Source organism: Procambarus clarkii, chromosome 5 (assembly GCF_040958095.1).
Source record: "Procambarus clarkii isolate CNS0578487 chromosome 5, FALCON_Pclarkii_2.0, whole genome shotgun sequence".
NCBI lineage: Eukaryota > Metazoa > Arthropoda > Malacostraca > Decapoda > Cambaridae > Procambarus > Procambarus clarkii.
The window spans coordinates 41,491,093-41,502,778 of record NC_091154.1 but is presented as its reverse complement, the minus strand read 5'-3'; the positions used below and the strand labels follow the sequence as shown (position 1 = coordinate 41,502,778).

General features: G+C 43.6%; 1 protein-coding gene across 3 annotated transcripts in view; it reads left to right on the top strand.

Moving 5' to 3' along the window:
* Nucleotides 1-355: 355 nt before the first annotated feature.
* Nucleotides 356-11,686, top strand: part of LOC138350724 (substance-K receptor-like) — a 362,889-nt gene continuing 351,558 nt past the window's right edge. For all 3 annotated transcript variants that reach the window (XM_069301930.1, XM_069301936.1, XM_069301943.1), the window contains exon 1: nucleotides 356-638. The gene's annotated coding sequence lies outside the window, so the exon portion shown is untranslated. The remainder of the gene's footprint in view (nucleotides 639-11,686) is intronic.

Here is an 11,686-nt window from a genome sequence, read left to right as displayed (position 1 = left end):
AAGATGATACTGGAGATCTGTGGAGGCGCAACTGCACCCTGCGTGACGGGAGATGTCTCCCGGACCAAGTGGTGACCAAATGGTGGTGATGAGGAAGTAGAGACAAGCAATAAATAGGCAAGAGAGGTGAGGAGCAAAAAAAAGTGTAGTAGAGGGGATACGTTTAACAAGATAGTTTATTAAAACACCTTGCACACTAGATGAATATTAATAAGCTGGTTTAAAAACAATTGTAGGGTGATCGTATGGCCGGCAGCGAGGAGTGTAGGGTGGAGTGCGCGGTACGATAGGGGCGCGCAGCTAACAAGCTCCAACGAAATGTTGAAGTCCGGCAGTTCAGTCTTGTGCCGTGACTCGTCCGGGTAGGATCGTCGCGTCCCTCCTCGCTGAACTGTGTGAGAGCCTCCAGTACTCTCTCAAACTGTCTATAAGCGTCTCGCTCTCGAGTGTACAGGCCTGTTCTTGTATATAGCAACTCCCGAGTTATTCGGATTTAATAATAGTGGAACTGATGCATATTGGGATTGATTCCATCAAACATTGAGGTTTACTCTAAGACTTACTTACTCGACTAAGACTTACTCTTAAGACTAAGAAACGTGGTTGTACTTCCCCCTCACAGCGGCTTGTGGTGCTCGGTGAGTACCTGGTGATGGCTTCACTACTTTCCTCGCTGTGCATCTCGTACTGTTTCTCTTCATGTTTATAGCTTCACTCAATGTTTTAACCTGAGGTTGGGATATTAACATTGTGATTAACGTACATGGCTTGTTTACATGTGGCACTGCAGCCTCGTTACCGGGTAATTTGGGCAGCAGTTGTCATCAATGAGGGCCAAATGATCGTTAATCTCTCCTCCAAACTCGCTGTTTATTAATGAAAAAAATGGTTTAACCACGACTCAACAAATGATGCTCAAACATTTCTCGAACAATGCTTCGCTGACGACGTTTTTATGTCCCATAAACGTCTATAAACGCCTCGCCCACGTACTTCAAATACCAAATCATCGTTAACAGAACCCATACTTAACCTAACCATATATTATATAAACATATAAACTTATATTTATAATACAATTGTTGAATATGTAGCACGTTAAAATTGACGAATACGCCTTTGGGTTGGGTGCGTGAACGAGTCAACTGTGAGGACAGGTTGTTGCGTTATGGGGGATCTACGCCATTAAATTTCTTTCTTTATTATGCACCCCATACCCATCCCGTGGGCGGTGGTGTAAAGGGTTACAGTGGCACATAATGGGTTCAGGAACTGAACCCTCTAGTTCGTTTAGCTAAGCAAATAACAATCTTTTGACGCTACTTACACAATTATTAATGTTATATATACATCTACACATTCTCATACATATATATATATATATACATATACAATTACCTATACAAATACACACATCAATAATATTTTGTATGACAAGTGATTCAACAAGAGGCTCACAACAGTCACTATACAAGGCACTTTACATCTATGGTGAGATCCATAAACATAATATCGAATAATGGAAGTGACATGACTGAATGGAGAAGAGGCTGTTTTTTAATTCTTTTGAGTGTACCACACACACAATTATTCATTACATAACTATACCCATCACACATCTTACCAATTATCAAGCTATCTAATTTGTATACTTCTGGAATTACATTAATATGATTAATTCACTACTTTTTATATTAATACTCAGCAATATCTCTTTCACTAATTAACACTCAACAATTTTGCTTCAATTCATCCAAGCATTGTATGTGTTTTTAAATGTGACCAAAAAGATTAAATCAATGATTCTAAAATTAATCTTTTTCTGTATTTCTTATGTTCTTTACATGTGTGGGAAAGTTTAAATATTTACTCTCCAAAGTTAATTTCACAATTTAGCCTGACGTGGAAAGATGTGTTTCGTGTGAGGCTTTCTACATCTGAGGCAGAGGAAAAGTGTATAAAAGTTAGTTGAAGCTTCGGAATATATAAACAGGAAAATTAAATGAAGCTTGGAGTTAGTCGATGTTTGCCGGAAAAAAGTATGCGAGGTGTAAACTGGACGTTTGTTAGAATGCATCTAAGTGTGAGCTTAGGTGGTAGGCTCACCTTGGTAGATTGATGAATAGATGGCAATATCCATTGTTGAAAAAAGACCTGCTTTATTCTGAGACCTGTTTACTCATTAACCCCCTTGCAAGTGGAGCTGTGTGTACTCACCTAGTTGTGCTTGCGGGGGTTGAGCTTTGGCTCTTTGGTCCCGCCTTTCATCCGTCAATCTAATTGTGTACAGATTCCTAAGCCTCTCGAGCTCTATAAATGTGTGGAGGGGCTTGTGTGTAAGCAACCAGTCGTTTTGAATAATTCATCGTATTTTGACGTCAATCTCCCCAACGTCAAAATATGGTACGACAATAAATCAGAGCAATTTATTATGGTGTGACGCCTAGGGATGCGTTTCGCAAGGCACTCCTTACATTTTGAAAGACTAATTTACCATACTTTTGCAAAGGCTTATTTTCTCTTAGGGTGAGGTGGTACAGGACGTTAGTGAGATGAACAAGTTGATGAAACATAATGATATTAATAGGCTATTACATGCATGAACATGAACATTTTATGTTCTTGCTGCTACTGTCTCTGTGTTGGTTCAGGGTCTTAAAATGGGTAGAATGTAATTATGTGTTAACTGGATGATTGCTGGTCGTGACTTTTTAATGTGTAGCGCCTCGCTGAAGTACAGTCTCCTGATGTCGTTATAACTGTCGATTGTTTCAGTGTTGCTTGTTAAGATGTCTCTGGTGATGGTCTGGTTGTGTGAGGAGATTATATGCTCCTTGATGGAGCCCTGTTGTTTGTACATTGGTAATCGTCAAGAGAGTCGATAGGCAAGACAACAACGTCTCTCTCTAGGCGATTAACAATGTATTTATATTGTTAATCGCTGATATAAAGCGTATCCAGTTGAGCCGGCAATATGATTGGCTAAGCGAAAATATGACCAATTATACCTTTACTGTGATTGGCTAGACGAGAAGTAGTGATCTCTGTCGAGAAGCGGGTGAACCGCAACTATATCTCTAATAACGTTATAAAAACACCTGAATCGTGCACGGGCGTCCTCTTACTAAGTCCCCAAGAACCACCGTGACACAGCCACATAAAGACCTACATGACGTATAGGGAATTACCTCAAGTCTCGTTGTGAATGGTACAAAGTTATCATGAATAATCGGGGCAGAGAAAGACAGTATAATACTCCTGGTAGACCTAAACTGGCTGTAGAGTTACTCTGAGAAATGGCTACTGGTAATCAGTACAGGTGTAAAAGTATGAAAACGTGGACAAGAGACAGGAGGCCAGCTCACAGAGCACGTAAAGAAACTTGAAGAGCAACTAAAGTTTACAACGATGGTGGTTCCAGAAACACGTGGGATGGGCCACATAGATCGCCTAGAAGAACTTGGTCCAGTGATGCTATAAAGAGAAGGTACAGAAGAGAGATAATGGAGACAAATAAGTAAATCGACATGATAGAAAAAGAAAAATATTGAAGATGAATTCCCCAAGAAAGAGAGAACATGGGTTGAAATAGAGACACAGGTGAACCAGAACGCTAAGGAAACTGTCAGGGGAAAGCGCCACGCCATTACGACTAGATAGCACTTGGAAAGGATCAGGATTGGGATGGGATGGGACGGGTGTAAGGAATGTTACTCAACCACTCAACCGTCCAGCCCAAGTGGTTTGGGTAACCAAAGCGCGAAATAACTGACTTATTGTTAAAAGTAGGCGAAAACCCAACTGAACTTGGCGAGAAGGTGCTGGAAGCCACCTCCGTCCACAATCTTAGCAGCAAACTAGACATGGAAAAAACAATGTAAAATTAAAATTAACAAATTAAGAGTTTAAATAGCCACGGTATAGGTCTATAGCGATTTGAATATATGTCTGGTCATGGCACTAATAGGGGCTGAGAGCCCGCGCTGTGTAGCGTGGAGTTTCACCTTCAGTTCATAATACCCTTGCACTCAGTATCACTTACAAGTATCAAGTAAATGTTTCATGAAGTTCATATCAGTGATGAGTGTGTCGACACTGAGTCACGTGGTGGCTGTCGTCGTTGGCTGCTCCTGTCGTGTCTGAGCACGTGATCACGTCGTCGCTTGGGGCTGACAGTCGGAGCTGGCTACACTGGATTGCCTGGGTGTCAGGCACGTGTCGTGTGGGTGTCAGGCACGTGTAGGGTGCACGTGTCGTGTGTGGGTGTCAGGCACGTGTCGTGTGTGGGTGTCAGGCACGTGTCGTGTGGGTGTCAGGCACGTGTAGTGTGAGTGTCAGTCGTGGCTGTTTACACTCGCTCAGTAATGACGTATCGATGACGTCATGAAGCGTTGACGTCACCGCGTAACTCAAGTTCAGTAAGGGTTCAACTTACGACTCTACATAGTCGTGACTCCTTACATTACGTCGTGGGTAAGTTGCCACTACTTCCAAGGAAATTAATGATTTCTGCTGCATATGAATGACACAATATATTTAAAGATATACATTCTTAATTCAAACACAGGAACGTCTGTATATCTTCACGGACAGTGATGATGTATTGAGTCACATGAAACTTCACTGTGATGGTGTATTGAGTCACAGTATACTTCACTGTGATGGTGTCCACAACAGTACAGTCAGTAGTTCGAATGACACAGTATAGTGTCAGTCGAACATGTTCCACAGAAAGTTTGTTTCTTCACTTTTAAAGTTTTGCGATAGAGCCTTGACAAACACCCACGATGCTCTAGATTCAGAACTTAATGATGTAGGCCTAACCCACATGTGGATGTAGGCCTAACCCACATATGGATGTAGGCCTAACCCACATGTGGATGTAGGCCTAACCCACATGTGGATGTAGGCCTAACCCACGTGGATGCAGGCCTAACCCACATGTGCAGTGCTAAATTAAAGTTCATCCACCTATTATGAAATATATGTAAACAATATTTAACTCTCTCTAAACAGTCGACTTTTCCTAATACAGGCATCATAAAGTGCACGAAAAAAGAAGGCAACAGTGTTATCTAACCTTAAGCTTATCAAGCTGCAGTGTAAGATAGACAAGAGATGATGATGTTTCAGTGTTATAATCTCATAGAATCACCTACCAACCCAATCCGTACAGACACAAAATAGTCCTCAGGAACAAGTTCAGGATGCAGCATAACAGTTTTGGAACAACAGTAGGCTTCTGGCTTTATTAAAGATTACACGTTAGAATGTTGAGGCTTTGTCCCCTGGCTGCCGCCCGTGGTGTTAGCAGACAAAGGCGACACTTGCCCTCACAGACCCACGCACTCCTCGCGACAACTATTTGTTCTTCTTACTTCTTAAAGATGAGTAAGTATAATTTATACTTTAAAGGTGGATGAGTAAGGGTACTGAACACTGCCTAGCAGCAAGGGCTGAAAATTATCTCTCCCACAAATAGGATGGGGTTGGTCAATCGATTTTAAGTTAATACTTGCAATTATCATTTTAGAATAGATTAATACTTCAGTTGTTGTCGTCAGCCAGACGTCACTGGAACACCAAGGTGGCTTAGTATACTGGCTGAAGCAGCCGGGTGTGTAGACAGCCAGGGAGGCCTAATGCATGGCTAATGAAGAGAACAGCTGTTACTAGGCTTCTGTGAGCCATTACTAGCCTAATGTGCTCTGCCAATTTGCATTGTTGTTCCGATCCACGTTCAGAGTGAGGGTAGTGTCACAGTTGTCTGGATGGTGAGTGTTGAGAGTGATGGTGGTGATAGAGCGGTCTAAAGAGTAAATGTTGCAAGTGAAAGTGATGTTAGAGGTGTCAGGATGGTGAATGTGGGGGAACGAAAGTGATTGTTGGAGTGTGAATGTCGAGAGTGAAATTGAGTTTAGAGCGGTGAATAATGGAAGTTGAGTGATGGTGATTTTTGTGCTACTTGTATGGTGAATTTTGAGAGAATGTGATGCTGGAGTGGGCAGCATGGTGGACAATGAGTACTAGGGGCACGATGCCTTTTAGGAGTAGTTGAGCTAACACAAGAATGTTAGATTTTTGTCTTTTCCTAAATAATGTACAGATAAGAACGGAGCAAATCATGATACCGTTAGCTGAAGGGTACTGTTATTGTGTGTGTATTTACTTTGAGTAAAGGTACAGAACACTGCATAGCAGCAGGACAAAGATGTGCGCGCGTGAGTGTATGTGTACTCACCCTATTTGTGCTTGTGGGGGGGGGGGGGGTTGAGCTCAGGCTCTTTGGTCCCGCCTCTCAACTGTCAATCAACTGGTGTACAGGTACCTGAGCCACTGTGTTAAATAGCATGTCCTTATCTACCCTACCAATTCCTTTGAGAATCTTGTATGTGGTGTTATTTCCCCCCCCCCCCCACACACACACGTGTGTGTGTGTGTGTGCACTCACCTAGTTGTTTTTGCGGGAGTTGAGCTTTTGCTCATTGGTCCCGCCTCTCAACCGTCAATCTACTGGTGTCCAGATTCCTGAGCTTCTCGAGCTCTATCATATTTACATTTGAAACTGTGTGTGGAGTCAGCCTCCACCACATCACTTCCTAATACATTCCATTTACTAACTATCCCCGACACTGAAAAAGTTCTTTCTAATTTCTCTGACTCATTTGGGTACTCAGCTTCCACCTGTGTCCCCTTGTGCGTCTACCACCCGTGTTAAATAATCCATCCATGTCTATCCTGTCAATTCCCCTGAGAATTTTGTATGTGGTGATCATGTCTCTTCGAGCTCTTATGTCTTCCAGCGACGTGAAGTGCAGTTCACGCAGCCTTTCCTCATAACTCATGCCGCTTAGTTCTGGGACTAGGCTAGTAGCATACCTCTGAACTTTTTCCAGCTTCGTCTTGTACTTGACAAGGTACGGGCTCCATGCTTGGGGCCGCATACTCCAGGAGTGGCTTTACATATGTGGTATACAAGGTTCTGAAGGAGTCTTTACACAGGTTTCTGAAGGCATTTCTGATGTTTGCCAGCCTCGCATACGCCGCAGATGTTATTCTTTTTATGTGGGCTTCAGGGGACAGGTTTGGTGTGATATCAACTCCTAGATCTTTCTCTCTGTCCATTTCATGAAGGACTTCGTCTCCCATTCGGTATTCAGTGTTTGACCTGTTTCATTCGCCTAGTTTCATTTCCTTATCAGTTTCATCACCGCGCGTGTGTGGGGGGAGGGGGGGGGGGAAGGGCAGGAGGTCAGTCTACAGCAACCTGAGGGGTATTGCGTTAGGAAACGATTGCAGATATATTTCAGAGATTGCCTGGGTATATGACAAAAGATTTATAAAAATAGAAGGCTGTTAAACTGGGTTCACTTTTTTTAAAGAAAAAACTTTTGAGAAAAGCGTCATTCTGTGGAAAGTTTACTGAAGTAGAAGAGGTAAGAGGGGGATGGGATGACCGTTTCCGGTGAGGGATGAGACTTCCAGATGATCTGCCTTGGTGAAACCTCTCGCAAAATATTACTGTTTTATATTGGTTTTATTGACAACCGAGGACTTTTAGTTATTCAATTTATTTAGATCCATAACCAATAAAACTGGTTATGAAGTGACTCGAACCCATACTCCCAGGAGCAACGCAACTGGTAACTGGTTCACTTCTGGGGTGTGAGTTTTCAGTCGCATATAGTCCTGGGGACCACTCAGGCTTGTTCGCATATATATATATATATATATATATATATATATATATATATATATATATATATATATATATATATATATATATGTCGTACCTAATAGCCAGAACGCACTTCTCAGCCTACTATTCAAGGCCCGATTTGCCTAATAAGCCAAGTTTTCATGAATTAATGTTTTTTCGTCTACCTAACCTACCTAACCTAACCTAACCTAGCTTTTTTTGGCTACCTAACCTAACCTTACCTATAAATATAGGTTAGGTTAGGTTAGGTAGGGTTGGTTAGGTTCGGTCATATATCTACGTTAATTTTAACTCCAATAAAAAAAAATTGACCTCATACATAGAGAAAAGGGTTGCTTTATCATTTCATAAGAAAAAAATTATAGTAAATATATTAATTCAGGAAAACTTGGCTTATTAGGCAAATCGGGCCATGAATAGTAGGCTGAGAAGTGAGTTCTGGCTACTAGGTACGACATATATATATATATATATATATATATATATATATATGTTATGCACTTTTTCATCCACTTGGACCACTGGTGCCTCGAACCCGGGACCAAAAAAGCAAAAGCCAATAATCCAACCAACTGTACTGTGAGTGCCTACACTCGTGCCTCCCCAAAATATATCCTAACCCTATATTTTATCTGTGAAGCAGATGGCTCTACCACACAGCGCACTTCCCACTCCCCAATACTCTACTGCCAGGTTTTTTGTGATGCTCAGCTTTCCCGCCGAAAAAAAAGCTCCCGCTCGAGTTCTTCTCTGGGTTCCCGCTCAAATTTTTGTTTAGTTATAGCCGAGGTTTTGCTCCAGTAAAAGAGAGAAGTGGATCATCGTCTGAAGCACTGCTACCTTAATGAGTGGTTCTTCCCTGGGCTCCTAACAGTAATAGTGCCCACTCAGGTACCGGAGTTAACGAGGGCTTGGTAAAGAAGAGAATTTGACTTAAAATGTAATGTCATCAAATTTGCAACTGTTGGGGGAGTCAGTGAAATTAGTTGTGACGTGGTCGACTATGCCTTGCTTGTTAGAGGCTAGAGTAGTTGAGTGTGGCGGGTCTGGAGGCTTGTTTTCCCATCAGAAATATAGCTAATAATATTCCTGCCTAATTAACAGCTTTCAATATTATGTTAATATAAAAATATTTGAAAAATGGTGAAATAAACTAAATATTTTCGGGGTACAATGCAACTTAACCCCTTGAGTGCGCGTGAGCGTCTGAGTATGCTTGTGTGTGTGTGCATGTGTGCTTTTGTGCTTGGCTTTGGGTTTTGGGTAGTGTGTGTGTGTGTGTGTGTTTACTAGTTGTGTTTACTAGTTGTGTTTTTGCGGGGGTTGAGCTTTGCTCTTTCGGCCCGCCTCTCAACTGTCAATCAACTGTTTACTAACTACTTTTTTTTTTTTTTTTTTTTTTTTTTTTTCCACACCACACACACACACACACCCCAGGAAGCAGCCCGTGACAGCTGACTAACTCCCAGGTACCTATTTACTGCTAGGTAACAGGGGCACTTAGGGTGAAAGAAACTTTGCCCATTTGTTTCTGCCTCGTGCGGGAATCGAACCCGCGCCACAGAATTACGAGTCCTGCGCGCTATCCACCAGGCTACGAGGCCCCTCAACCAACTGTTGTGTGTGTGTGTGTGTGTGTGTGAGAGTGTGTGCGTTTACTTTCGTATTTGTACTCACTTATTTCTGCCTGCGGGGTTGAGTTGTTAGCTCTTGGACTCCGCCTTTCTATGCACTTAATGATGACCTATTTTCCTCTATCATATCTCTGCATTTTTCTCTCGCACACGCGCGCACACACACACACACACACACACACACACACACACACACACACAGAGCTCACGTGTGAGCTCTGGAGAGAGTCACACGTTGTGTCCGTAGGGTCCGCGAATAACATCAATTATCTCGAGACATTGAAGGGTCACCGAGACAAGAAACATAGTTTTTTGTCACAGAAGTGTACGCAAACGCAGTGATCAAGTGTATAGTGAGCTCCTACAGCGGTAGAGCAATTAAGAAACAAAAATAAGGCCGAGTGGCAAGATCAGTGTGTACCGTTGGGTCAGCCTAGCCACCCAGCCTAGCAGGACCTACGTTTTGCTTGCTGAGTAATGTGTTGTGAGGCGGATTGTAGCATACTTAGTGATTGATCCCCCGAAGTGTGTGCACCGTTTAGGATCGTATGCTAAGTGCACATAGTGGTGACGACCAGTGAGGAAGATAGGAACGAATGTTACCAGGAGCACGTGGAGACAACAGTAGCACGTGGAGGCAGCATTGATACCAGAGAGAGGAGAGGGCAAGCGACCAACCCCGCCATAAGGACATCTCTTCAAACTCACCTAGGCGTGCTTGCTCGGGGTGAGCTGATGGTAGGTACCCCTCTCTAGGTCATCAATAAGGTGTACAGAGTGACTTAAAATACCTAATTTAAAGTAGGTCTCAATATCTCAAATATACAACTCCGTGGCTCACTTGGGTGGGGCTTGACACATGATACCCTGGTGACCGCTCACCATCTCACCCCACACCTTCCCACGCCTTACACTGCCCCAAGACACCCCCCTACCCCTTCCCCTATACACAAACACCCCCGTACCCAACACACACACACACACACACACACACACACACACACACGCACACGCACACGCACACACACGCGCACACACGCACACACACACGCACACGCACACACCCACACACACACACACACACACACTCACACTCACACACACACACACACACAAAGGGGCCTCGTAGCCTGGTGGATAGCGCGCAGGACTCGTAATTCTGTGGCGCGGGTTCGATTCCCGCACGAGGCAGAAACAAATGGGCAAAGTTTCTTTCACCCTAAGTGCCCCTGTTACCTAGCAGTAAATAGGTACCTGGGAGTTAGTCAGCTGTCACGGGCTGCTTCCTGGGGTGTGTGTGTGTGGTGTGGGAAAAAAAAAAAAAAAAAAAAAAGTAGTTAGTAAACAGTTGATTGACAGTTGAGAGGCGGGCCGAAAGAGCAAAGCTCAACCCCCGCAAAAACACAACTAGTAAACACACACACACGCACACGCACGCACACAAAGACACACACGGACACACACACACGCACACACACATGCACATACAGACACACACACAGACACACACACACACACACACACACACACACACACACACACACACACACACACACACACACACACACACACACAGGTCAAGCGGGATGGTAAGACAACAGAATGAAGCTGGAGGTGAGGGACTGGACGAGTCATTCATGGAGGTGATTGCTAAGGCTTGGAAGGAAGTCAGTGGGGAATTGAAGGACCTGAGGGAAACTATATGTAAGCTGCAGATAGAACTAAGTGCAGCACAAGAGGAGATAAAAAGCCTAAAAACAGGCCCTCTCAGACTCTGGCCCAGGGGACAACCCCCAGGTGCCTGGAGATGTAGCTATGGCAGGGACCCCTACAATTGGCCCAACCTTTGCTGAAATGCTCAAGAGCCCAGGAGCAATGTCCACAGTCAAGGATGTTGTAATGAAAGCAGTAACCTCACAGGAGGCAGCTAGATGCACAAGCCAGCTAATGGAAAGGAAAAGAGCTGTAGTAGTGGTAGGTGTCGAGGAACAAGAGGGCTCCACAAGGGAGGAAACGAGGACTAAAGACAAAGCTGCAGTGGCAGGGATATTAAAGGAGATAGGAATGGAAGGGGCTGAACGAGACATAGAACAGTTTTTCCGGATTGGCCAGTACAACAGAGACAAAAAAAGATTGATCAAGGTAGTATTCAAGAGCGAGGACATCAAAGAGGACATTCTAGTAAGGAAGAACAAACTGAGGCATGCAAGGAACTACAAAGAGGTATATGTTCAGAGGGATATGACCAGAGACGAGATAGTAAGGGCAGCAGATGCAAGGAAAAGGCGCAAGGAGAGGGAAGAGAGCCAGGGAACCTCAGCCTCCAACCCAG